Source organism: Meles meles, chromosome 16 (assembly GCF_922984935.1).
Source record: "Meles meles chromosome 16, mMelMel3.1 paternal haplotype, whole genome shotgun sequence".
Lineage (NCBI taxonomy): Eukaryota > Metazoa > Chordata > Mammalia > Carnivora > Mustelidae > Meles > Meles meles.
The window spans coordinates 32339628-32367580 of record NC_060081.1 but is presented as its reverse complement, the minus strand read 5'-3'; the positions used below and the strand labels follow the sequence as shown (position 1 = coordinate 32367580).

Below are 27953 nucleotides of genomic sequence, written 5' to 3'. Positions count from 1 at the left end.
TCCTCCTTCTTGTCTCCTTCCCCCTCTCCATTGCTAACTCTCTGGATCTTTCCCAGTAGTATTGGTTAGTGTAGTGCTCTGTGGGTTCTTACACTCTCTCCCCCTCCCCCTCATGGCCCTGAATCCGGTGCCCTACCTTATAATAATTGAGGGCCAGGCCTGGTCCCTGGGCCTGAAGCAGCAGCACTTCTGCTTTTGGAAAGTCCTCCTCCAAGGCCCCCCGGACCTGCCCCACAAGCACCTCAGCGACACTGTCAGGATCGTGAGCCTCGGCCACACGCTGAGCTGCCTCCCAATCCTGGTTATGGACGAACCTGCTCCCAGAAGAGGACACAGGGGAGGCTCAGTACAGGACTGAGGCCTCAGTAGTGGGAGACAAACAGCCATGTCACAGGGGGTAGAAGATTTATTGGTACCAGGATCAGGTGAAGGTGGCAATGCCAGGTCCTGGGGCTGTGGTTGGGAGGACGGGAGTAAGGAATTGATGGGTAACTCACATGAGGGCTGCTTCCTTGGGATTACCAGCACTGATGAATTCAGCTTCAGCCTTTTCAGATTTACCCTGTAGGGACAGAAGTGCAGCCACACATGATCAGAAGCAGATTGCCATCATGGCAGCCGTGAGAGGAGGAGTTCAAGGTCAAAAGCAAGGGAGAAGGAGCACATCCATACCTCATCCTCCAGGTACATAGCATATCGGACATGAATCTCAGGGGTTTTATGCTTGAGGTCCAGCCGAGAGAGTTCAAAAGCAAATTCCCATGAGCTGAAATGGAAGGTGTAGGTAAGGTCTGCCTACTTAGTACTTTCATTTTTTTTCCCATTTCTTTTTTTTTTATTTATTTTCAGCATAACAGTACTCATTGTTTTAGCACCACACCCAGTGCTCCATGCAATACATGCCCTCTCTATTACCCTCTACCTGGTTCCCAACCTCCCGCCCTCCGCCCCTTCAAAACCCTCAGGTTGTCTTTCAGAGTAGTACTTTCATTTTATAAGAGGAGGAACAGGGCAGGAGAAAACAGAAAGGGCAGAGACAGGACCGGGGGAGGGAAAGACAGATTGAGAAGACAGTCCATATGAAGTGATACAGAAGCACACACACATGTAAAGAGGACGTGGGTCCGGGGACACTTGGAAAAGCCTGTGCTTCCTGCGACTAGTGGTCATAAGGGAATGGGATGGGCGTGAGGCAGGGGACCGCAGTTAGCCTCACAGAACTACTCTGCCTCAGGAGCAAGGGCTCTGGGTTCTTCACCACTTCCTCCTGAGTCACATCTATACTAGCAGAAAAACTGTCTCTCTAAAACATTAAGACTACCCTCAGCCATCTGACTCAATGCAGGATTATTACTGGTCTTTGTAACATTTGCTTAAGAAAAGTTCTTTTTGCATTTAACAGAAGCACACTTCCATCACTCAGAAGTCAATTACTGGCTTAGTGCACCTTAGCTTTAAAAGCTCTTCTCTCTGGGGCACCTGCCTGGCTCAGTCTGTAGAATGAGTGACCCTTGATCTCGGGTTGAGTTCAAGCCCCACACTGGGTATAGTAATTACTTAAAAAGGTCTTTTTGAAAAAGAAGGAAAAAAGCTGATCACGTTCCATCTTCTTAGAACAGCTAAACACTGTTCTGAATCCCTGGGGAGCAAGGGCAGAGCGATTGATTCATTCCTTGCCTCTCCATCACGTTCTTCCAAGGATTTCTTCACTCCTGCCTCCGTTTTCAGAAACACTTCTCAGCTATACAGCAATCTTCCTTGTCTACGTAGAGGCTCTTTCTCAAAAGGGGCCAGTGGAGAGAAGTCTTAGGGCCTCACGATTTGTCAGCGGCATGGTCAACGGCAGCTTCCAGGAGTCTGAGCTTATTAAGCAGTCTCACTGCGGACTCTCCTCCCAGGCTCTTTGCCCACAGATAGGCCATGTGTTTGTGGGCATTAGCTCCTCCGTGAGCCTTGGCTACCTGTGAAGCAAAGCCATTTGGCAATCCTCCCACACAGGGCCACATGGCTGCTCCCTACTCCCCTCTGATCGGACTTCAGCTTTGACAAGGGTCCGGTCTTTCTACTAGAACAGGGAGAGGGCTCAGTTTTGGGGTCTGTTAGCCTGCTCAGGGTCCAAGGATGGACTTCAGGTAGTTCACAGACCCCCTCCTACCGCATGTGAAATTTTGCCTGTCAGTATGAACATTTTTCAGAGAGACCCACAACCAGTTCAGAATGCATCACTTGAGAGTGGGGAAGAGGGACAGGCGCATCCCCAGAGTGACTTGGACTCCTTACCCGGTAGGCTTCCTCCCAGAGCCCATTGGACCGGTACATGTTCACTGTTGCCTTCCACTCCTAAGCCTCGAGGTAGTGATACTCGGCCTCCTGCAGTCAGCCTTCAGCCTCCAGCTCCTGGGGAAAGGAGGGTCAGGATGGGGCGAGGGGGATGTGGAGCCTGTTCGGGGAAGAGATGGCCGAGGCTTGAGAAGGACTCACCTTGCCCAGGTGCAGGTGTGTGTCACTGAGGAGATCTGGGCGGTGCTTCCCTACCAGGCGGATCATATCATCACACAGCTTGTGCTTTTTGAACATGGGGATGGCAAGACCAGGCTCTTCCACTGTCATGTAGTGCCTGGGGAGGGGAGAGACACCCCAGGGCTCCTCGACCTAGATTCCTGCATCACTGCCTTCTAGGCAGACAGCGCGCATCCTTCTCCCTGCATGACTCCTCTAGGGCTGTGGCTCACCCTTCCGCCTCCGGTACTTGCCTTGCTTCTCCATCTCCAGGGCCTGGGTGATGTACAGCACCGACACGTCTTCCAGCCTCATGCACTTCACTGCCAGCTTTGCAGACACACAGAGACCCAGTAGCCTCCGGCGCGCTTCCGAGGGAAGCAGGGGGGCTGCGGAGTGGCCAGGGAAGCATGATTTGGGGGTGACCTGTGTTCCCAGCAACTCTGAACCTTCCCAACAACCACAAGGGTTTGTGTACGGATGCTTTCCTGGTCAGTCCAGGGAATTCCAAGACCATAAGGAGCAAAGTCAGAAGTATATTCTGCTCACGCAGAAAGGCCAGAGATGCCCTGTGGTGGGGCGCGTGTTCCCACTCCCGAGCTCCCGCCGTACCCACCGGGTTCTGGCTGCAGGCAGGGAATGAAGTTGCCGCTGTGACGACAGCTTGGGGAGGGGCAATTGGGGCTCCCCAGCTCCCAAACTCTTCTGCTCGCTTCGGAATTACAGGTTGGGAACAAGGGCCTCTTCATCCTTGCCTTTCCCTGTGGCTAGGTATCCAAGCGCTCCAGACTTTTCTATTTTGGTGCTCTTTCTCAGCTTTCAAGGAGGCCAGTGAAGAGGGGACATCAGAGCCCAAGGAAAGTAGGGACAGCCCCAGGGAGGTGGAGCCCTCGGACGAACTGCGCCCCGCTCTCTACCTTGTGGGCTTGCTCCCAGCGGCTGGCCCGAGTGTACATGTCTATTGCATCTTTTGTTCGGTCTCCCTTAATGTAGAGCTCCTCCACAATCTGTGCTCGAGACAGCAGACACAAAAGGCCGAGGGCAAGAGCATTAGAGAAAGAGCGTTAGAGCCTCTGCAGGGGGAGAGCAAACCTTAGCTGGGATGGTGGGGAGAGGATAGGACCCTTAGTCCCCAACATGGAAGAAAAGAGGGCTATCTTGTCTCACACCCTCTACTGTTTTGAAAACAAAAACAAAAACAAAAACAAAAAAACAGCCAAGACCAGAATGGGGACAATACAACACGCAGTTTAAAAGGACCTAAAAGGACCTCGTACTTCTGCAACACAGGGCAATTCCACATTGGAACTCCCATGGAGTTCCATAGAAGAGAGCTGGAGACTCGCTTTATAGATCTGGGAGAGGGGTTTGTGTTATGTTGGAATGAAATAAGGGAAGAAAACTGCTTTCTTCTCGCTCAGGGTGGCTGGTGCTGCTGGGACCCAGAAAGAAGGATTTGGTGAGGTGGCCCCCACTTCCGGTTCTGAGTTCTCTTCTCATTCTGTACTGCATTGCCTCCAGCTCCAGCAAGGGACTTTCCTCACCTCATACTCCTGCAGAGACGCATAGTGTTGGGCCACGCGGGGATAGTATTTGGACGCAGTGTTCTGGTCCTGTAGATCTAATATATAAATGGCCTTCTTCCACTGGCGGGAGCCCAGGGCAGCTTCCATTGCCTTAATGGAGCACCTGGCAGAGTTGGGAAAGGCATCCGTGTGTATGAGGCAAGAGGAAGACAGGTAGAGGTAGGGAGACACCTCAAGCCTACTCCAACCTACATGGTGCCATCTCTGTTGGAGCCTTGGTGCCCTTACTTGACCCATCACCTTGGACCTCACACCCAGTCTCAGTTGCACCCCTCTACCTGGCTTCAATATAGTGATTAATGGCTGCATCGAGCTGCTTCTGCTGCACCAAATGATCCCCCAGGTCTCTTCCAGGCTCACCACTTCCACTGGGAATGCCAACCGAGCCAGCTCCACCGCTGCCAGGGACAGAGAGGGCACTCAGCTAAGACTTCCAGGGATGGGACTCAGGGAAATGGGGTGTAGAAAATAGGTGAGAAGTGGAGGGATGGAGAACTGAGCCGATCCACCAGAACAGATGCACAAAATTGGTGCAGGGGGATGATTCGGGCAAGACTCTAACAGGGAAGGCGGGGCTGTAGGGGGCAGTACCTTTCATGAATGCGCTGCCTTTACAGTAGCACTCCAGGGCCAGCTCTGGGTTTCAAATCTTCTCAAAGAGATCACCTGCCTGTTGACACATACCACATGACTACAACAACAGCCTGAAGACGCTGGGTCAGGGCCCTAGGACAAGCTGGTTGTCTAGCTGTGGGGCCACGGGAAGGAAGGATCCAAGAGGACTCCTGGCAAAACAGCAGCAGTTGACATTTACTGAGCACTGAGAATTCTCCTACTTTCTTCACCGCCCCTATGATTCTTCTTTACCACCCTAGGAGGTAAATGCTATCATTACTCCCATTTACAGAGAGGAAATTGAGAAACCAAGGTTTGGAAAGGTTCACTTAACCCACGGTTATACAAGCTGTTAAATGGAGCCAGGTAACTTGAAAGAGTCTAAAATCCCAAGTCTGTCCTACTAACTACACTCCTATGCCACATTTGGAAATACACATCAACACCTGGACTGGAGGGCATGGGTGCTAAAACTCTGAAGGGGTACCTACATAGGGGAAGCAAAAGCAATAAAAATCTTATAAACTGGGATGGAAGAATGTTTGGAATAACTACCTGAAAGGTGTTACTGGTTGTAATGGCAGGGGACTGGTGCCTTAGCACGGGAGGAGCGTCTCACACTCCCGCCCCATGGAAAATGGCCTCTGGCCATCCTTCCTAGCTGCCCACACCTCACTTCTGGTCTGCCTCAGCTCTCAGCGACGTGGAGCTGCCTTGCCTCGAGTGCCAGTTTGCTCAAGGTTTTCCACATTGCCTCTGTTTCTGGGGTCATTTCCAGAGTCTCCAAGAAGGCTGTGGCCCTGAAGAGAGAAGGAAGGAAGGCAACAGTCAGGTCTTCCAGCCTCAGAACCCAGCCTCTCCCACCACCTCCCGGGGATATCAGCCCAGCCCCTCACCGGGTGTAGCTGCCGTCATCGATGGCTGTTCCAAACTCGATCAGGCCCTCATCCAGCATGCAGGCAACAGTTGTCACACCTTCGGTCACCATCACCTCGGTCTTCCCCCCGCCCTGCTCCAGACCTACCACATCACCCTGTAAAATTTCAATCCCCCCACCCCACCCGGATTCCAGTTTAGTGTCTCCACGACTCCACTGCAGAACAGACCCCGCCTTACCCCACCCTAGCGCTTACACACTGAGGGAATGACAGTGGCCCTTGTTTGCCCAGCGTTTAGTTTCCTTCAAGCAGGTAAGAATCCCTTATCTACACTAATGCCCTCAGGTTCCTGTACACTCAGAGCTGTGCCCGCACTAATGCCTGGATGTAAACTGACAAAGCGTCCAATCACTTCTGCTTCCAGCTTGAGTCCTGTTAAAATACAACTTTAACCTGGGCCCTACTTTTGAATACATTTGTTGCTTAGGTCACCTGAAGAAATCACTAGGCATGCTTCCTAGTCTCCCACGGGGAGGAAGGAAGGGAAGGAGGGAGGGAGGAAAAAAAAGGAAATGTAGGGAGGGAAGGAAGGGAAGAAAAGGAAGGAAGGGAAAAAGAGAAAGAAAAAGAGAAAAACAGAAAAGGAAAGGAAAGAAAAAAAAAGGAAAAAGCCAGTAAGCTAAAACCTGAGCAGGAAAAAACAGGGGAGCAAGTGGAAAGGGTACAGTCACCCTGATGGCAAACACAGCAGCGGATGAATAAACCAGGGGTCCTCCAGCAGGATGAGGGGGCGATTCTGAGATTCTGTTAGTCATGAAATCTGGGATCCTCTCTTCAGGAAAGGGAACAAAAGTCATTAGTATGCCTGATTCCTGCAAAAGCAAACACTGATCATATCTAGAGGAAAACATGCCCATGTTAGGCCCTTGAGATTCTAAAAATTATATTCAGTGTAACGTGAGCCCCCCAATAAAATAAAGCTACCAAAATAGAAGTTAACTACCATAAAGGAGTAAACAATAACAATAACTACAGCACTTTTGGACCTCCAAGGATTTCCAATATTAAAAATAACAATTATGGAAGAAACCAGTTATGGAATATGAAAGAATTGTGAAATGTTTAAAGACCTAAGGGATGGAATGAAAAATTAAGCAAGAGACAAGAAACTATAAAAAATGGCCAGGTTGTGCTCGCTTCAGTAGCAAATATACTAGAAGAAATGACCAGGCAGACTAGAGAAAGAACCAAATGAAACCGTATGAAAAATTCAATATTCAAAGTAAGAAAACTCAGTGGGTTATTTCAATAGCAGATAAGACAGTGGTGACAGTAAACCTCTGACTTGCAAGATGTTTCCTTTTTTTTTTAATAATTTTTAAAAAATTGTATTTATTTATTTTTTTGACAGAGAGAGAGGGAAACAAACAAGGGGAGTTGGAGAGTGCGAGAGGGAGAAGCAGGCTTCCTGCTGAGCAGGGAGCACCATGCAGGGGCTCAATCCCAGGACCCCGGGACCCCCGGGATCATGACCTGAGCCAAAGGCAGACACTTAAGGGCCAAGCCACCCAGGCACCCCTTGCCAAGATGTTTCTTAAGGAATTATCCAGAATGTGCATGGAGCGAGAAGGAGGAAGGAAGAATAAGAGGTTCTAGAGGCACAAAGACAGGACAAGAAATGGAACACATACCTAATTAGAGTTCTGAGGGTGAGAAAGAGTTCCAGAGAAGCAGCAACATTTAAAGAGCTCATGGCTGAGGAACAAGGTGTCCTCGCAGATGGGACACACACACACACGCGCGCGCGTGCACGCGTGCACATACACACCAAGCACGGTTAAGTAAGAGGACATTTATATGCAGACATAATGTACTGAAGCTTCAGAATGCTGTAAAAAAGAAGACTTTAAAACCAACAAGACAGGGACGCCTGGGTGGCTCAGTCAGGTAAGCCTCTGCCTTAGGCTCTGGTCACAATTCTGGAGTTATGGGATTAAGCCCCCCCCCATCCCTCCCTGCTCAGTGGGGAGTCTGCTTCTCCTTCTGCCCCTCCCCTTGCTCTCTCAAATAAATAAATAAAATCTTTTTTAAAAAGCAACAAGACAACACAAGGAGCTGTTAATAAACTTCTCAGAACTAAGGGGGTCAGTCGATGGGATGATAATATTTGCAAAAGACTAAGAAAAACTGTCAAACTGTTCTTTCAAGAACACGCCAAATAAAAACATTTTCAGATAATTCCATTTTGGTACTTTTCAGAAACTGAGGATTCATCTTCGAAACACTTTCTCTCAAGGAGGTAACTCCAGAGCAAAGGTCAGCAATGCAAAACGAGTGAGCAGAGAAACTGGCACCATGATGGTAAATGTAACCAAATTCCAGCTGTGGAAAAGAATAACGTCTCACTTTGGGGATAAAAAAATACTGGGCAATAATGGCAAAGGGGAGGTAATCAAAGTTCAGGTCCTTGTATCATTTGCCAGGGGTCAGATGCTAAATAAGCTGAAACTATTCAGAATAATTTAAGGGTATGGTAAACTTCCAAGGGTAACCACTATAGGAGTCAAATGTATGACCTCCAAAGCAAAAATGTGAAAAATGTGTTTAAAACAGGACAAAACAGCCCCCAAGCGCCAAACGTAATTAGTCTAAAATGAGGAAAGAAAAGCAGGAAAGAAGAGATGTAGAAAAAAGACAAAAAGAACTATCACATGCTCCCTCTGTATCCACACCAATCATCCTCACCTAGCACAGGGCCTCTCTTGTTTTCCCTCCCAGATTCTGGAAGGTCACTGGAATATACATGATGCTGGCAGGACAGGAGAGTGACCGATCTTCAGTCTGATAAAAAAAGAAGCTCTGAACAGCTTACAACAGAGAATCCTCACCCAGGAACTGACAGAACTGCCCCTGCTAAGGGGGCTCTTCCAGTCTAAGAGAACTCATTATGACCTGGTGAATTCCCAGGGCCACTGGAATAGAGAGGACAGGATACAATGTCAGGAATCTGAACAAGGACGGTTCTGGAGCCTAGCGCACTGTGGGGAAGGATCTAGGCTTTACTTGCTGACTCTATCACAGAGATGATGGGTGGTGGGCCAGAGAAAACCAAATAACCTTTGGAGCTTCCTCAGGGCCCTAACTGATCAGTGAGACACTATGTCTGAGGTCCCCTGGCACCGACATACCCTAATAGAGGATGTGGTGACCCTCTTGGGTGCCTCAATGTTGTACCACACACACAGGCTGTTTCGGTTCTGAGCCACCAGCCCGTCACTTCCTGGGACCAGTGCACGTAGGAGCAGAAGTGGAGGATCACCGTCTTAGAGCAGCTTTCAGTATCGTACAGATGCAACTGCGGAAGGAAGAGGTGGACAGCGCAATCAGAAGGGGCTATGGGGTGGCTTCTGATATCGACCATTTCTCTAACGAAATGTGGTGAGCTGACCCACCCCTCAGGCAGATGCTGGATTTCAAAGCTTACTAGCCTGCAATGCTCGACGTGTATGCTGACTTGGTACATCCTGACTCTGGCCCATAAGAGATGACCAAGTGAGCCCAGAGCTACACCAGAAATTTAAGTTAGCTGAAGGTCAGACCTTCATTCTTAGAGTTTAACTCTGGGCCAGAGTTGCCAGACTGGATCACAAAAGTAAGGCCACCATGCACATTCAATGGTCTGGAAATTGGCGATGTGGCTTTCCCATCACAATGAACATGAAATGAAAAATTACCAGAGAGTCTCTTTGCCCTCAAGATTGAGTTCTTTGGTGATAGCATATTGAGATCAGAGTCAATAAGGAGTTTGGGGGAGACTGTCAAGCCAGCCTTAACACTGTGGGGTACGTGTAGCTGAGGAATGCTGCAACAGGTGTGGGTAAAGTTCAGCCAGGCATTCAGGGGTGAGGCAGTCTCCCGAGGGCACAGACTTGTGAACAGTAAAAGAGAAACCAGCTCCCAAATTTCCCTCTTGACTTTGGTGCCATCACAATACCATCTTCTTAAGGTATGGGCTATGTTAACAGATGGGCTGTGATAACAGACACCATGTTGATTCTTCTGTGCCTTTTGCTATGTTGATGGCATAGTGCACCAAGAAATTAAGCCCATCCTGCCCCCCGCAATCCCTGGCAGCAGGTAGTATCACATCCTCTATGGACTACTCAATGGCTAAGGCCTTAGTAACCCTTCTTACACGAAGTTTCCAGTCCCTGAAGAGAAGCTTGTGCCCGTTTCATTAAGTTCCAGCCAATCCACACGGCTCTCATGGCTGATGGTGCCAATGTTGTAGCCACCAGTCAGATCCACTACAAAGTAAAAGAGAGAGGGTTAAGAAGACAGATTCCACATAATCATATACAGACACAAGGCAGCCTGCAAAAGTCTTGCCTTTAATTATTATGTTGGGCTTTAAGAATGTTCCATCAGTGTAGAGTATGAGGAATATGACATAATTTTGCTAAGATGCTTACAATACTAGATTTATACTAAAATTATAGAGATTTTGTTTAACTCTGTAGCTAGCTCAAAAGGTCCAGATCCATCAAGAAATGAGATTCCTCTCTGGGATCTTGGAGTTGTCTCATAGCAGATCAGAACAGATCAGAGCAACGGGCATCCTTTACTCAAGAAATCCTCTGGAAGGCAGCACTGAGCACATTAAGGAAGAGCCCCAGTTCCAGCACAACCATGAAGAGAAAGCTGATGGATGAAACGACCTCGATGAACATATGTGCTACAAGGAGTTCCTTGCACTTTGAGTGTCAATGATGTAAGAGCCCCGAGGGGCAAACAGTGGAGAAGGCACACAGACAAAACAGAAGGAACCTCTGATTAAAGTCAGGCTGAAAGTGCTGAGGATAAGTATTTTAGTTTGGTGTGAATTTTGCAGACAATGTAAGATAAGATCACACTTACGGACTGGCTAGGATGCTTTCAGGGAGTCTCCTGAACACGGCGCCTTCACAGCTCTTATTTGTATACGTTACCAATGCGCAATGTCCTGCCTTGATCCGTGCTCAAGCTCAAGACCAAATGCCAGCTAATGTCTACAACTGGGAAGACCAACCTAAAAATGAAATTTCCTTTAATTAAAAGCCAACTTCATAAAGCCATGTTTCAATGTCTCAATTTTTAAGTAGAATCACAGAATACTAGAGCTGTGGGACCCCATCTCTGTGAACACCCTGAAATTATATACAAAATTATATGTTTATGTATTTTCTTCTGGGAAAGGATCTATGATTTTTTAAAAAAGATTTTATTTATTTATTTGAGAGGGAGAGAGAGAGACAGAGCATGAGAGGGGGGAGGGTCAGAGGGAGAAGAAGACTCCCTGCCAGGCAGGGAGCCTAAAGTGGGACTCGAGGATCACAACCTGAGCTGAAGGCAGTCGCCTAACCAACTGAGCCACCCAGGCATCCCAGGATCTATGATTTTAATTAGATACTCAAAGGGGTCACGAATGAAAAAAGGTTAAGAGAAGGTCATTTTATACACTATTGAAGACAAGCCCTTTGTAGTGGGATGACTTGTCCAAAGTCTCACAGCTCATTACTGCCACTGGAACATGGGCCGCCATATTACATCATTTCCATTACAACTCAACAATCTGATGTGAAACATAAAACTCATGAACTGTAAAGGTATCTTAAGAACAGCCGCATATGTATTTGGAAACTTGATTTATAAGAGGTGACATTACGAATCAGTGAATGGATTTCCAATAAATGGTTAAACATGGAAAAAGTAAATTATGAGCCACACCCACGTTACACACAAAAATTAATTACAGATGACAAGCAAAAGCTAAAAATATTAAAATGTAGGAGGGAGTAGGAACCTTCTTTTTTAAAAATTTTATTTATTTATTTATTTATTTATTTATTTATTTATTTAACTCTACACCCAGCTTGGGGCTCATACTCACGATCCTGAGATCAAAAGTCACATGCTGGGGCACCTGGGAGGCTCAGTGGTTTATTAAGCCTTTGCCTTCAGCTCAGGTCATGATCCCAGGGTCCTGGGATTGAGCCCTGCATTGGACTCTCTGCTCAGCAGGGAGCCTGCTTCCCCGCCCCGCCCCCCCCCCTCCGCCTACCTCTCTGTCTACTTGTGATCTCTGTCTGTCAAATAAATAAATAAAATCTTCAAAAAAAAAAAAAAGAGTCACATGCTCCTCTGGCTCAGGCAGTCAGGTGCCCCAGGGAAACTTCTTAAACGAGACCTCAGAAATCAGCTCAGGTCCTGATCTCAGGGTCCTGGAATCAAGCCCAGCACCAGGCTCTCTGCTTGGCAGGGAGCCTGCTTTCCACTCTTTCTCTGCTTCCCGCTGTGCCTACTTGTGATCTCTCTCTCTCTTTCTGTGTCAAATAAATAAATGAAATCTTAAAAAAAGGGGCGCCTGGGTGGCTCAGTGGGTTAAAACCTCTGCCTTCGGCTCAGGTCATGACCTCAGGGTCCTGGGATCGAGTCCCGCATCAGGCTCTCTGCTCAGTAGGGAGCCTGCTTCCTCCTCTCTCTGCCTGCCTTTCTGCCTGTGATCTCTGTCAAATAAATGAATAAATTCTTAAAAAAAAAAGAACTAGGTATGGGTACACAAGTAATAATATTATTAATAGCTAACATTTATTAAGTGCTTATTATGTGCCAGACATTAGTCTAAGTGCTTTTCATATAAGGTAGGTACAATTTTATCCCCATTTTGTGGATGAGGAAACTGAGATACAGAAAGGTTAAGAAATTTGACCTAAGATCACCCAGGTATAATTGCAGAAGTGGGGAGGTTTGACTCTAGACCTTGTTCTTAATGAGGCTATATGGGTATGTTATTCTCTATACATCATAGGGAATACTGTGCTGTTCTAAATACATTTTTCCATGCTTGAAACATTTCATGATACAGTTAATTTTTTTAAAGATTTTATTTATTTATTTGTCAGAGAGGGTGAGTGCACAAGCAGGGAGAACAGAAGTCAGAGGGACAAGCAGGCTCCCTGCTGAGCAGGAAGCCTTATGTGGGACTTGATCCCAGGACTCTGGGATCATGACCTGAGCCGAAGGCAGGCTCTTAACTGCCTGAGCCACCCAGGTGTCCCCAGAGTTAATTATTAATATGTAAAATAAGATGTATTTATTTATGTGAACACTTGTGAAATTCAAATAAATTTTGTCAACACTGGCTACCAATGTCAAACTCTACAGAAAATAAGTCCCCTTCCAGTTCGAACAGTCCATTATCCTATGTCCTAAGTCTAAACAGGAAAATTCATAAATTGACTAAAGGTTCCGCTCTACAGTTCACAATTCCTAGCCCAAAGATACATGCCTAAAGAACATGAACAATTATAGGGACAAGCTGATATGCGTAACAGTTTATGTGTATCTATACAGCTAGATGCAGACTCACACACGTGGATTAGAACACTTCCCACATCCTCTGTGAGAGCAGGGCCATACATTAACCTGGTGCCTCTCAGATTCCTGCATTCTCCACTCTACACACCCCTGTGATATGGAAGCATACTAGAAACATCTGTTTTGTTATCAGAATTATGGGAGAGTCTTACCTATAGCAATAGTCTTAACATCAACAAGAGAAGCCAATTTCTTATAGTCTCCCATCCCTCGTTGACGCCGCTCATTAATACGGACACTGAAACACGAAGGGTGAGGTAAGGCAGAATGGACTTGGGTCATCGGGATGTTTAGCAAGGGCCCCAAAGTACCATATGGGATGACGTTTTTAGATGAATCTTGAGGATACAGGAGTGAGAGGTTAAAAGGGACTTCTTTGGGGTTTCAAAAATTTAGAGAACCTTGTGGGGTTACCTGATGAGGTGGGGGTTCATGAATTCAGTACATACAGAACCCAGGGTATCATTACTCCCATATTCCACCAGGGTTAGCTCTCCAGCATTGAAGATCATGCACACCTGGGGATGAAGGGAACTGTCACGTGGCAGGAAGTTTGCATGAAGAAGTCTGCATGGTCAACAGTAGTAGAGGGAGACGTCTTGTCAGTGCAAAGTGACTCCCACTTTTCTCTGTATTCTGTTCCTCTGCCTATCTCGCCCTCCTTTCTTTATCTGCTCTTAGCTAGGAGGTTTACTGAGATGGTGAGGGTTGGTTAATCAAGCTCTACTCACATTCTCAATTTCAAAGAAATACTTCTCATTGCCACCAGATCCCTGCCAAGCCACGTGTCAAAGAGAGAGAGGACATAAGAACAATGTGGGTAAGTATCCAAGACAACGCTGAGACAAGGACGGGGTAGGAGGCAGAGAGAAGGAGTTTAGGAAGGCCCTGATGTTCCACAAGTGGGGTGCTGTGTCACATTCTGCCCTAGACTTCTAGGCTTCTGAGTGATCCTGTAAACACTGTCCAACAGTGGGAATTCCCATTCCAGGATTCCAAATCTCCAGGGTCTCACTCCCAGGTCCACCAGGTCCCCAACGCCAGCATCTTAGAGCTTTTACTTAGAGATCTTCCCCCTTAGGGACCTGGGCTCCCTGGAAGTAGCAGCTCACGATGCTCCATTCCCTGCCCCTCCGCCTGGGGGTCCTACCTCACTAAAGCGATTAGTGTTCAGGTCCCCCAGCAGCAGCATGTCTGACGTGTGGGCCACCAGGTAACTAATGTTCCTTTCCGAGGATTTTCACCTCTTCTATCCCATAGCCATAGTGTGACTGGAGTACCACTTGGGTCCCCGATGACAGGTTCTCCACAATCACCTTGGTAAGGTACAAGTCTGAGCCCCCTGAGGCTTCCCTCAACCCCAAAGAGGGGTTAACCTGCCGTGCCCACCTCCACAGTGTTAAACAAAGCTAGTATCTTGTTTCCTCACCTAGCCTAGGCTATTGTTGGTAAAAATGACACCTCATATTCACACAGTGCTTTACTATTTACAAAATGTTTTCAGAGATTATCTCCTTCAATGCTAATACATAATACATACGGGGTCAAACTAATCACTCTCCTTACAATCCTCTACCTCTTGTGAAAATCTTTGTGATTACTTTAATCATGGTGTATACTGATCATACTGTCATTTCATATACTTCTTTGCTAAAATGATCCTGATTAAGGAACAATATAATACAGACAATTATCTTTGTATTCTCTGTCCTAACAGTGCTCATGTATAGAGAATGGACAGAAAATGAAAGAACAAGGGTGCCTGGCTGGCTCAGTCAGAGGAGCATGAAACTCTTGATCTCAGTTGTGGGTTTGAGCCCCAAGTTGGGTGTAGAGTTATTTAAAAATAAAATCTTAAAAAAAAAGAGGGGGAACCTGGGTAGCTCAGCTGATTAAGCATCTGCCTTCAGTTCAGGTCATGATCCTGGGATCAGGCCCCACATTCAGCCCCACGTCCAAGTGCTCCCTCTCCCTCTGGCCTTCCCCTGGCTCCTGTGTGGACACTCTGTCAAATAAGTGAACAAAATTTTTAAAAAAAGAGAAAAAGAATGAAGGAACCAATGAATAATAAATGGAAGGAAAAGGGGACAGAGGTAGGGAAAACAGAAAAGTGGGCTCAAGAACAAAGAAATTACCTTGCAATGTCACACATGGTGAGTTCAGAGGCCCTAAAGCAATGTTATGCACCTGCATAATCCTAAACTCCCTAGTTAACAACATATAGGTAATAAAGCTTTTTCTGTTTTGTTTTGTTTTAGAGAGGGATGGAGACATGGGTGGGGCCGAGGGAGAGGGAAAGAGAGAATCTTAAACAGACTCCATGCCCAGTGTGGAGCCCCCATGTGGTGCTTGATCTCACAAGCCTGAGGTCATGACCTGAGCTGAAATCAAGAGTCCCACACTTAAGACTGAGCCATCCAGGAGCCCCAGGTAGTAAAGTTTTAAACCAGGAAGATGGAAGTGGCGATCTCTGTACCCCTTAAATTTGGTGTTTAAATCTTTTCTTACAGTAAGCTGGAAGGGCTACAGCAGGAAAGTTGCCAAAGAGTTGCCTGATACACTCTGTTCTCCAGAACAGCTCTGCCAGGGGTTATATTTGACACTGTGGCAGTGTCCAGAAGGAGATTTTGGTGCACTGGCTATCAGCTGCTCACCTGGCTAGGTCCCACATATGTCAACTCAAACGGATTCTTGTAAATGCTTCTCCGGAGGCAGCAGTCAAACTGTTCCACTCCACCACAGAGTGTGCCCTAGAAGGGAAAGCGACAACATAAAAGGTCACAGGCATCAGAAGGATATCTAGAGACACCTTTGAAACCCAAGTTCTAGAATCTAGGAAAGAGTTGGCAGTAAAAGGGCTGGCAGTTTTGGGAAGTACCAGATGGAAAGAGGTGGCACTCACAGCACTCAAGGACAGTGATGGGATGAAGGAGAGAAATCAGCCCTGCCTACAGAATTCTTTGTCTCTTTTGGCTTCCCATAAAGTGTGAATTTCTCTTTCCTGCCTTTAATGTCATCTTTTTAGGTTGGAGTCAAAAGGGAAGAGGAGATTCTCTAGTTTCAGGGAGAGTGCTTTAGGCTAAGTCTGGATTTTCCACCCAGGCAGAAAGGGATTACTCTTAAAACACACCGCACAGAGTCGTGAGCCATCCCGTTTCCAGGCCAAGGCAGTGACCGTATTTAAGTTGGCAATCTCCTTGGGCTTTGCCACTTCCCAGATACTTCTTCAAGGGCTTTAGTTGAGTAGCCGAAGTCTGAAATTAAGAAGGTGGATTTCAGAAGAGATGGAGACTGAGCAAAAGGGTGGAAATGGGTGGGTAACTGAAGGCAATGAGTCTTGCTGTATCAGCGAAGAAAGGAAGTGAAAGAGAACACACATGCTAGGGAATCTCATAGGAGAGGACTAAAAGGTTCCAAGGAAGGAAGTTGGGACAATCAAGAGAAAAGTAAAATGGAGTGAGAGCGATAGGAGTGGAGAAAACAAAAGGAGATCATGGCTGGTGAGAAAAATGAGCTGTTAGCAAGGCAGAAATAAGGAAAAAGAAACAGAGAAAAAGGAAGGAAGAGACCCACATGACATCGAAGGGGATAAAAGGACAGGGCTAGTAAAGCTGATGTGAAGGGACTGGGGCCCTTTATTTATTTTATTTTATTTACCCTTCCATCATCCATCTATCCCATCCTTCCTTCCTTCCTTCACAAAACCTTTAAGCATATATTATGTACTGGATTCTAATTTGGCCACTGGAGATTTAAAAACAATGAATAGGCCCTCTTCTCAAGGGCGTTTCCGTTTAGCCAGATAACTATAAACACCAAAGTGTAATATCATGGGACAAACACGGAGCCAGTGGTCTGAACAGAGGCAATGGTAATACAAAGACAGTGGAGATGAATTCCACTATGGAGTCCCATGCAGAGGCACAGACACACAAAATCCTGGTGTATTGTGGAACTGCCAGAGTCCCAACCGATGGTGGGAGCAGGAAAAGGGAAGTGAGTGAATTAAAACCTGAGGATCTCTTTCAATCTACATGGATTTCCAACCATTCTCCCACTCTGGTTGAAAATAACTGGGCTAGAGCAAGGTGTACACAGGGAAAGTAGGCAGTAGATGCACATGGAAAGGGACCCATCTGTCATAACTTCCCAACACAACAGACTGGCCCCCAGGGCTTGCAGCAGCGGTGGTGAACTCCCGCTCCTGAGAGTCACGGCTGTAATCAAAAGTTTGTAGCACATGGCCTTCCTTTCCATAGGCTACAATTCTCTGATCCCAGCCTGCAGCCACGATGCTATTGGTTGCCCAAGCCAAGGGTGGGCAGGGGTGGTTCACCAACTTCCCCTAAGACAGAAGTAAAGGGTTCCAATCACTCTGACTCTGACAGCCTCAGCCAGGGATTTTTCCTTTCTAGGAAAAATTTATACCCTGTATCAATCTTCCTCCCAACATTTTCCCACCCCAACACATCCTAATCTGGAGAACTTCACAAACCGTCTTTGTGTTTTATACTCTTACACACATATGTATGACATGCACACACATGTCTGACATTGTCCTCAAGAGGAAACCTCAAAAGGCTTGTATGTTGAGTTCTTTAGTAAATACCTATAAGGCCCCCAAAGGGACATATCCTACACATTAACTAACACTGGCTAGGTCCACACGGAGCATACAGCTCTTTCTTTACAGAAGAAATAAATTTCATTATTACCTGAGTAATTCTTTTTTTAAATCTCTTTTGGCTTCCAATAAAGTAGGAATTTCTCTTTCCTGCCTTTAATGTCATATTTTTAGGTTGGGGTCCAAAGGGAAGAAGAGATTCTCTAGTTTCAGGGGAGACTGCTTTAGGCTAAGGCCGGATTTTTCCTGGTTTGGAGAAAGTCACCCAGGCAGAAAGGGATTACTATTTTTTTAAAGTTTTAGTTATTTAAGTAATCTCTACACCTAATGTGGCACTCAAACTCACAACCCTGAGATCAAGAGTCACATGATCCACCAACTGAGCCAGCCAGGCACCCCTCTACAAGTAAGTCATAAGGTAAGTTAGTTGGACAATAGAGAATTACATAAAGTAAAACATAAACATTCATTTTATCCCCCACCCTTTCCCTTTTCTCTCTTGAGAATGACTTTTCCTATGAGTTTATACATATAAATACACTTTTTACATAGATAAGAATAATTTTCACTTTCCCTTACTCTCAGAATCCTTTCCACTCGATTCCTCTTTGCCCACAAATATTAAGCTGTGGCCTCCTGAATAAAAATTCTCTCTGTGGCTGCATCTAAATGTGCCCCCCACCAACCACCTCAATCTTAATGTTCAACCTCCCCTAGGAGGGATCTTGGGTTTCTTTACCCCCATCTCACAGCATCCTTTAGTCATACCTGTGACTCTCCAGGCCTTCATCATCGAAGAAATACCTAACAATGGTGCCATCTGCATGACCAGGGAATTCCTTTCCCAGAGGAACTAAAAAAGTGAGTGAATTAAAAGGAAGAGGAAGAGGAAGAAAGAGATTACTCTGTCTCACCAAGAAATCCCACTTCTGTGTCAAACATTACCCTACCTGGGCTCCCTGCTACCACTCCTCCCCATCTTCCATATTATAGTCTCCCAGTCCCGACATCCCCATCGCTTCTTCCTATGTCTCCAAGCTTGGGATACTGCTCTTCCGTACTCATTCTGTTGTCAGTGATACCACGTAAGAATCTGTCCCATAGATGGTAGATGATTTATTAGTTTTAGTGTTTGCTAAACGAACCTGAAAATGGGAAAATGGATACAAGTCTGGTTAGGTTCCTTTCAATCCCACCCAGATCCTAAGGAAAGAAAAAGAAATAACAAAAAACTGGTCCTTCTGTTTTCCCCCCAATATATAACTTGACCCTAAGGAAACATTTAACCGTATTTCTCTCTCCAGAACCATTATCCCCACCCACAACCTCTCTTGTGTTTCTCTTCCTTCTTTACCTTCCCTTCAGCCAGTCCAAAAACAATGATGTGCTCTGCCGGCCACTGCAGACAAGTGCCAGCACTCTGTAAGGAGGAAATCATGAAAAGGATAACCCTGTCCATGTAGCCCAGCGCATTTATAACAAACTGAACCCCCCACACGTGCCACCACCCCAGTCGCCTACAGCAGAGAAGAGGACACAGCAGGGCTCAAGGAGGAAAGCAAGGAGGATGGGCAGCCACACAGCGCCACCCTCCATCCTCTCAGTTGGAAAAGTCAGACTGACAAGTTTTAAAAATGCAACTTCTGGTTACATTTACAAGTAGATATATTGATATATGTTTGCTCATCCAAATCTCCCAGAGACAGGTCTGAACTTTACCGTCTGGATGAATTTCTTACAGATGACTTTCTTGTCACCCCTGCCACATAAAAGGAGGGAAAACACATTAAAAACACTTTCATAAATAAAGTGCCACACGTGATGCTGGGGGAAGGGAGGAAAGACCAGGTACGTTCCCTGCTCCCCCTAATGTTTCCTACCGTTCCATAGGAGCCTTGAAAGGAGGCATAAAATGAAGCCCGAGCAGTGTTAGAACAATAACAAAGATGCTGCGTCACCAAGGGCTCCCATCACAGGTCCTCATGCTGTCCTTAGGCTGATCCCACCAGGGATGGGATCTCACAACACATGAGGCAGGCACAGATAGGGAAGCAGCAACAGACTCGGGAAGGCCTTTGCTCTCCATGTCCCAGCCTGGACCATCATCTTCTCTACTCCCCTTTCCCCAATGAGACATTTCTTCCTGCCTTCCCCTTCTTTTCCAGGTCACCCCCACCTCCCAGTCTCTATCCTCACCAATCTTCTCCAATCTTGTACACATAGATGATGTTGTCGGTCTGTCCTATGGCAATTTTAGTGGAATCAGGAGAAAAAGCCATGCCCTTCACCATATAGCTCTTCCTGCCATATTAAGAGTTAAAAAAGGAAAAGGAAAAAAAAAGTCATGAGTACCCATGGTAGAGAAAAGAGAAGAAAAGGTGTTTGTGTGACTGTATGGAGCGTGAGGGATTTATCCTGAGAAAAGATGGGGCAGGCCATTTCCTATGCAGATGGCTGGGGAAGTTAGGAAGTTTTCCAGATTCATAAGACCCCATGAACAGGTTAAGGACACACAGAGTACTCTCTTCACCTTCATTTCAGCTGGTTTGGTGGAGAATTTCTCTCTCCACTCCCCATGTTCATCGTATAGCAACACCACTCGGTCCACTGTGCAGACGGCAAACTTGGCATTGTTCTGGGACCAAGCCATGCAGGTCACCTTTGCAGCTCCATCTTGCAGAGGCAGAGGGGGCAAAAATAAGCCCAGGTGTTCATCCAGAGTGACAAAAGCATTTCTAGTTCCTTTAGCTCTAGTGTGACTTTGGTCAATTCTCCAAATCATAGTTCTTAAAACAAAAGATGCATCTTGGTCTCCAAGGCTATAAAACCCCTGGCCCAGGAGAACAAGGTGCTTTAGAAACCCATAATGCAAATACACTTTGAGGTGACACACAGTATCAACTGTACCAATGTGCCCCTGCAATGGTCTTGCTCCTTCATAGCTCAACTGAAATAAATTCATTTGGTCTGATAAGTTTTTCTTTTTTAATAGGTTCTGGTCTTTGGCCATTCATTCAATATACACATTTTTTTTTCATTCAATATTATTTTTTAAAGGTTTTATTTATTTGACAGAGACACAGCGAGAGAGGGAACACAAGCAGGGGGAGTGGGAGAGGGAGAAGCAGGCTTCCCAGTGAGCAGGGAGCCCAATGTGGGGCTCAATCCCACGACCCTGGATTATGACCTTGCTGAAGACACTTAATGATTTAGCCACCCAGGCACTCCTCATTCAATATTTTTTGAGTACCTTACTGAGAAAGGCATGTAGCCAGGGGCTCAGAGGAAGACAAAGAGCAAAATACAGTCCCTGCCCCCAGGCTAATAACATGGTGCAAAACAGAAAAAATCCCATTAGAAAGGCATGTACAAAGCCATGATAGTTTGGAGAAGTCTGAAATCGTTTTATGTTTAAATGACCCAACTTTAAGGTTTGAAGAATTGGATGTAGTTAAATGGGGGAAGTTATCTGAAGTAGAAGGAATGATAGGAGCAAAGGCAAATCTCATTAAGAGACAGTAATTTAATTTAGCTTAAACTATCTTACAAATAGAACAGAAGAAGGAAGACAGGAAAAACAGTGAGGCCAGCACAAAAAAAAAAAACTTTGGAATTTGGCCAAGGAGTTTGGGCTTATTTGGTAGGACAAAGACAGGGAAAGTTCTGGAATGGGGAGTTAAACAATCAGAGTTGAGATTTAGGATGAAAAGCCACCAGCTTAGTTTTTTTTTTTTTAATCCCCCCCCCCAAACTATGCACTGCTCAGAAGTCCAGTTTTGAAGTGATCATCTCCCAGTCAATTATTCTCTTCCACATCTGTCCACCACCTGGTCCTCAACGGTTCTGAACTAAGGACTTCCCTCCTTGAAATAAAACATTCAGCTTCTGCTCCAATAGTGTGATTAATACTTGGGCTCCAGAGCTCTGGTTTGAAACTTTGTTACTTTTCACTCCTAACCCACCTACCTCCAAAGTCCCAGGTTTAAAAGGCCTATTTTTTTCTTCCCTCCATCAAAATCCTCAGAGTCAGAAAACAGCCACACCACCACCTTTACCCTCCCCCACCGCTTGATTGAATTAGGTTCGAAAGGCTGAGGTTCCTCATTTTCCTTGCTCATCATCTTCCCTCATCATTTTGCCAATCCTGGGCGTTTGCCCTACCCTGCAACATGACATCTTATTTTGAAAGATTGAAGGGGATTTTCACTTCCAATTATTCCATTAGGGTAAAGGAATTTTTAAATTACAATTTCGGGGGCAGTGTCCTGAGCAATGAGCACTTCTCTCTTTTGTTCTAATTTCCCTCTATTCTCCTAATACCACATTCGCTGTGAAGCCTTCCTCATACCTCACAGCACTGTGGTGAGGATTAAATGGGGGCAGGGAGTAGAATAATAACAACCAACCTTTAACAAGATCTTACCATAGACTAGACATTTTGATCCATGCTCAATATGCATTGTCCTTTTACTTCATAATGCTGAGACAGATATGATTATGCCTATTTTACAGATGGGGAAACTGAGGTTCAGAAAAGTTAAGTAATTTGCTCAAATTGACATACACAGTTTATAAGGGGATGGAACCAAGATTTAAATCCACGTATGTCTGACTCCACAAACCACAATCCTAACTCCTTAAATTATGCTGTCTTGCTACATAGGAAACATTCACTGATGGCAGATACTATCATTAGCTTTGTATGAGTCTATCCTTTGAATTTTGAATGTTCTCTCTCGTCTATCAGTTTCTACAGGGTTTTTTAGTTTGATAAGGCTATGGGCACATGACTTTCCTTAACTCTTCCTCCAAACCCCCTCAGGCTGCTATTATTGTTACTCCCATTTTCCAAATGGAGTAGTTGGGTGGGCCTCAGAGACTGTGTGCCGAGGGCTTGAAGTCAGCGCGATTGGACCATTTATTTAAAGTGGAGCTGGCACTAGGACTTGAATGCTGGTCTCCTAGCTCCAAAACCCAGCCTTTCTTTAGCATGGTTCCTCTCCCGGTGCCCATCCTTTTCTGAATCTGAGATCTTCATCAACAGAGCGCACGTGAGGTCTTCCGCACTCCGTCTTTGGGGCTTTTACCTAAAGCGCTTGTTTATCCGGGCGCAGACTTAGGTTCGTTGTTTACACGTGCGCCCAGCACGGGGCCTCGTACACAACTGAGGTCAAATGAAAAGGAATGAAAGCTACCGAAGTTAGTGGTCCGTCTTGACTACCGCACACTGCCTACCGAGCAGAGATTCCGCATACAGTAGGCGCTCAGCATGGTGAGATTTCAGTTCCCCCACTTCTCTGGGAACGTTAAGGCTGGCGAGGGAAGGAGGAGGCATGCAACTCCTCACCTGAGGGCTCAGCAGGGTCCTCAGATGCTTCAACTGCCTGAAGAACACCTGTCTCTCTGATGCCACCAGTCAGCGACAACTCCCGTCGTTACCTGGACAACCCGCCACGCAGTCTCAGAGACTGCCGCTGACGCAGATGCTAAGAGAGCCGAACACTCTTCACCAGGTCCCCACCTAGCTTCGCCTTGAAGCAAACAGAAGGTGCGCAGGCGCAGTGAGGTCTAGGGCGGGACCCCGAGAGGACTCGAGTCCTCTCTTCAACCAATCCTGTCCTTGCTTGCAAACTCAAGCTCAAGCCACGCCCACAAGCCCTCCACATACTCCAGGTCCTACCTAGGTAATGGCGGTCTTTCTCACACCGTGATTGTGAGTAAAGTGTGGCCGAATACTTCTTTTAATCCTTACAACCCTGGAGGAAGGCAGGGCGGTTGCTTTCACACGTTTTGCAGCGGGCCGGTTTTAACCGAAATAGGCTATATGATTTGCACGGGGTATCACGAGGCTAATCATGATAGCTAACTGAATACTCAGTATGCCTCTGCCAGGTACTGGGCAAAAGGTTGTAGATGCATTATCTCATTTAATCTCAAAGACACCTTTTGAAGGGGATGGCATTATTAGTTCCATTTCACATCCCAGGAGACTCAGGATTAGAGGGGTCACTTAACAAACTAACAGTAAATGATGCAACTGGGATTCAACCCAGAGCTGATGCATTTAAACAGCCTTTATATTCTGAACTTCTAGCTCCCTATATCTATGCCATGCTTCTATACCCCGTGCCACCTCCATCCCAAGAGACGAGGTGTCCAGAGTCCAGAGATGTGAGTGTTTCCGTGCCAGTGGCCAGTGAGAGGTACTACTTCAGAACTGGGAAGCAGTGGATCAAAGACTGCTGCCCAGATCTGGATGCTTTTGTGGTTCAAGGCAGAGGGCAAATGAGAACTTGGCTTATCTGATAGGATGAAGTTAAGTCTTGTGATACCTGGGGTTGGAGCTAGGTTAAGTAGAAAGGATAATGACTTCTTGATCTATTTGGATTGGGGTCCCTTTCAGAATTACTGGCCTAAATTCTTGTAACATGCCAGAGAGACTGAGATGCAGAAAGGAGAGTTCATACACCTCCTCTGGAAAGATCCGAAGTTGAGAAGACCTCTGATTCTCCAGAGAGTATAGCATATGATGTCCAGATTCTGGGTTCTGCAGCCTTTCCCCCATAGTGCTTGCAAACATCAACAGGTATTTCTCTCATTGGCACCATTCCCCACCCTTGGAATTTAGGAAAGAGTAGAGGAAAGCCTCTACTTTCACAGGAAGGAAGTAGCCCCAGAGCCCAAAGTATAAGTCTTTTGACAGGGGAGTTCCAACCCCTCAGTTTTATTTCCATAATCCTCCTCTGGATATAGTGGCAGAGAGTGAATATAAACTCACTTACACTTTACAGTTATTATTGACTTTGACCGAATCAGCAGAGACAGAGGCAGACAGAAACAAAAGGAAGAGTGAGGGCGGGGAAGACTCTAAGTACAGGAGGCACAGGGTAGGAGCACGTGGACTGAAGGTTCCATTAGTGGAGCTGCTCTTTGATTTGTCCCAAACACCACTCAGTCCTTTTCTGGAAATTAACTGAGGTTGATGGAGGAGTCAGAGGAATAAATGGTGAAAAGCTTGGGTGTCAATGTGGGCAGTGAACTTGAAAAGGTTACCGGCCCCTCTCGTGTGGTATAACCTTCGTTTCCACGGATGCAGGAGAATTTATATCCCCCCGCCCCTTCTTTTCCTTCTCCGCCCTTCTCACTGAACAAAACAAAAGGAATTAGGGCTCTAGTTTTCTATACCCATTTCTGTCCTCTCCCCACCCATTCCAGGTTATAGAATCAAAACAAATGCCTTAAAACAATGAGAGTGTTCCTGTGGAGTTGGTGGTGGTGTGAGAGGCCCTTGTGGTCAGGGGAGAGACAGTGGGGAAGTGTCTTCAGCATACTATACAGTGTCCCATACAGTCATCTCCAGTTTGTCCAAGAACGTTTATTGGAAAAATGTCCAAGGGGTGAGGTCACCAGCAGCAGCTGGGGGAGGGGGGCTACCAGGTGAGAGGGGGAGCACCTGAGGCTCCGTGGAAGACATTGGAGTAGTGCAGTGCAGCATCTGCCCCAGACCCAGACAATTCCTTTGAGTTGCTGGGGGAGGTGGAGAACCCCAAGAAACACCCCTCTCTGAGACCCAGAGGCAAGATGTGGGGGCAGCTGGGGATGCCGAGAGACCTGATGCAGGTGCGATGGGGGCCCCATCTGGGACTTAGTGGGATACAGTTGAACAGGTGTCTCTCCCCTTGACCTGGGGGATGGAAGGACATATCCCATCTGATAGCCATTCCCCAGGTCCAGGGGCACAGCCCCTAAGAGACCTACCTTCTGGCCCTGCTCACAGTGGAAAGAGGATGGGTACCAGGCCTGAGATTGTGGGAGTGTCATTACCCTCTAAGAGATTATGGGATCCTTCAGTCTTGGGCAGATCACCAACTGAGGCTCTCCCTGACCCTATCCCCATCCCCAGGTTGTTAGTGCATCTGTTTTCGAGTTCGGTTTCTTCACTCATACATCAATGGTCTTGATGGATGGTGACTTTTTCTGTTTTGAAAAAAAATGGCTTGAGTCTCATGTCAGGAAGGTAAGAGCCTCCTTCATCCCAAATATCCATTTCCTTTCTCTTCCTGCCCCTCTTTGGCCTTCTCCCTTTCCCTGACTGCTTCTAGAAGCGAAATCACCCTTCCCTCCCTCACTGGCCCCACATCATATTACCTGTCTCGTCCCCACTGGTCTTCCCTGAGGACTCTGTTCTGGCCCCTTCCCCTTCTCCTTGGGGTTGTTGTTGGAGTCGTTGTCCTTGATGATATCATACTGACAGCAGAAGAGCCCAATTACAGCTGAGACACAACAATACAATCTGCACCTTGATCTTGACCTCCCCACTCACAGCCTTGAAGGGCAGTGAGATACCCACACGGTTTCTAGAAAATCTGAGAAGAAAACCCTTGAATTTCGGGTGCTCATATGCGAGCACCACCCTCTTAGCCTTCCTCTCCTCAAACTTCTGCGCACCCTCAACTAAGCATCTCCCCTGCATTTCCCTCCCTGCCTTTTCCCCTGACAGCCTTCACCACCTCCCACCCTCACTGAGCCCCCACTCCCCCAATCCTTGGTGCCCCGTGCAGCTGCTCACTCACTGGCCCACATGAGCAACACCACCACAATAACCACTTCCCCTGTCTGCAGTGGTCGCTGTCCATCCAGACCCTCCACTGTGATGTCACCTGAGAAGAAAGAGATAGACTCCAGGTTATGGGGAGCGGCCACAGAGCTCTTCTATGCAGACCCGTAAGGATGGAGAGTCTGGGGGCAGGGTTGCCCCTGCGAGCCCCTCTCTAGGAAGGTGGACAGGTAGTTAGAGACCAAAAAAGCAGGACCGTTGCGGGCAAGTATTCACACAGACTGCGGCGGCTAGGAACAGACGGTGGGGAAAAGGAAGCTTAAAAGCCCTTCTCCCAAACAATTCATTATCAGCCTGTTTATACCCAGTCCCCTGCCAACCTTATTCCTTCGTTTCTTGGCAGTATGATGAATTAAGTCAGCCTTTTATTCATCTAAGCTAGACTGGCTTGTTTGGGGGGAAGTAAACAAGAGGCTAAAGGGCAGGTAAAAAGCCAGAGAATCCAAAGCTTTTGGGAGTGGAGGATAGCTGAGCCTCTCACCTGGGCTTGAGCTGTTGGAGGGTAGCCGGTCAGAACCCTTGAGAGTTCAGAAGTGCACCCGAGGCCTTGGGGGGCTCTCTCCCCAAAGGCCGATGCTCCGAACCTGCATCGTGTAGTCGCTGTCTTCAGCCAGTCCCCAGAGGGCACAGGCCCACGTGGTGGTGTTCACCTCCCAGATCACAAGCTGCCCAGGGCCAGTCTGTCGCTGCGGGGAGATGATGGGACAGGAGGGTGGTCTCACACCAGTCCCAGGACTCAAACATCCAAGCACTCCACGGAGTAGGATGACAAGGGCAGCTTGAGCCAGGGGACACCAGCTCCCAGATTCCCCCACCACGGGGAGGGGAGCTTTGGTCCCCAGTGGGGGTAACGGAAGGAAGGCTCAGAGTTCCAAGGACACAGGCTGAGGGAGCAGAAGGGTAATTCGTACTTGCTGGGAAATGGAGTAGCCAATGACAATGTTGCCTTCTGGGATGTCCCAGGACACAGTGGCCGAGCTGGTTCTGAGGTGAGTGACTGTCACATTCACAGGAGAAGGAGGCCCGTCTGTTGGGTGCCAGAGTGAATAGGTTAACAGGTCCCATGTACGGACTAGCTCTGCTTGATCCCACTACCCCTTTACTCACCTGCTTGCACAAAGCCCAGGTCCCAACTGACCAGCAGGAGGACCTAAGGGCTTAAATATGGGGAGAGGGGCATCAGCGAAGCCATGGAACCCACTGAGTCTGCTGGGAGGCACTGGGGCATCCACTTGACATCCAGGTGGGGCTCCTGAAGGTGGCCGGAGTTGTTGGGGGCGGGTTCCAGGACTGCCCAGAACGCACGGGTGGCAGCAGCTCTCCCGGGCTCCCCACCGCCCACAGCAGCCCCGGATCCCCCTACCCCCGGTCTCCCCACGCCTTCCCCGCCCCAGCGTCACCCAGGGTCCGCAGTGCTATGTTCTGCCCTGCCCACACCGACGTCCGCGAGTCCTCGCGGTAGGTCAGGCCTCGGCAGGCTGCTCAGTGCCCAGAGGGCGGCCCATCACCCGGCTCCTTGGCGCTGCCCCTACCCCATCCTGGCGCGGGCCCTGTGCAGCAGGCAGCGCATGACAGAGCTGCGGGCAGAGGGCAGGTGGAGGCCGAGTGGGAGTGGGCCGCGGGGCTGCGGGGTGGGGGGGCCCAGAGCTAGGAGGGGCCGTGTAGTCTGTCCCTGAGTGTGGGGCGGTGCAGGCGCTGCCTGGCTGCTGGTAAGAGTC

At 47.4% G+C, this 27953-nt stretch overlaps 2 pseudogenes; both read right to left on the bottom strand.

Annotated features, from left to right (window-relative positions):
- Nucleotides 1-211: 211 nt before the first annotated feature.
- On the bottom strand, nucleotides 212-20286 carry LOC123926581 (annotated as a pseudogene).
- A 4760-nt stretch (nucleotides 20287-25046) lies between these two features.
- LOC123927149 lies at nucleotides 25047-27740 on the bottom strand (annotated as a pseudogene).
- Between the last annotated feature and the right edge of the window lie 213 nt (nucleotides 27741-27953).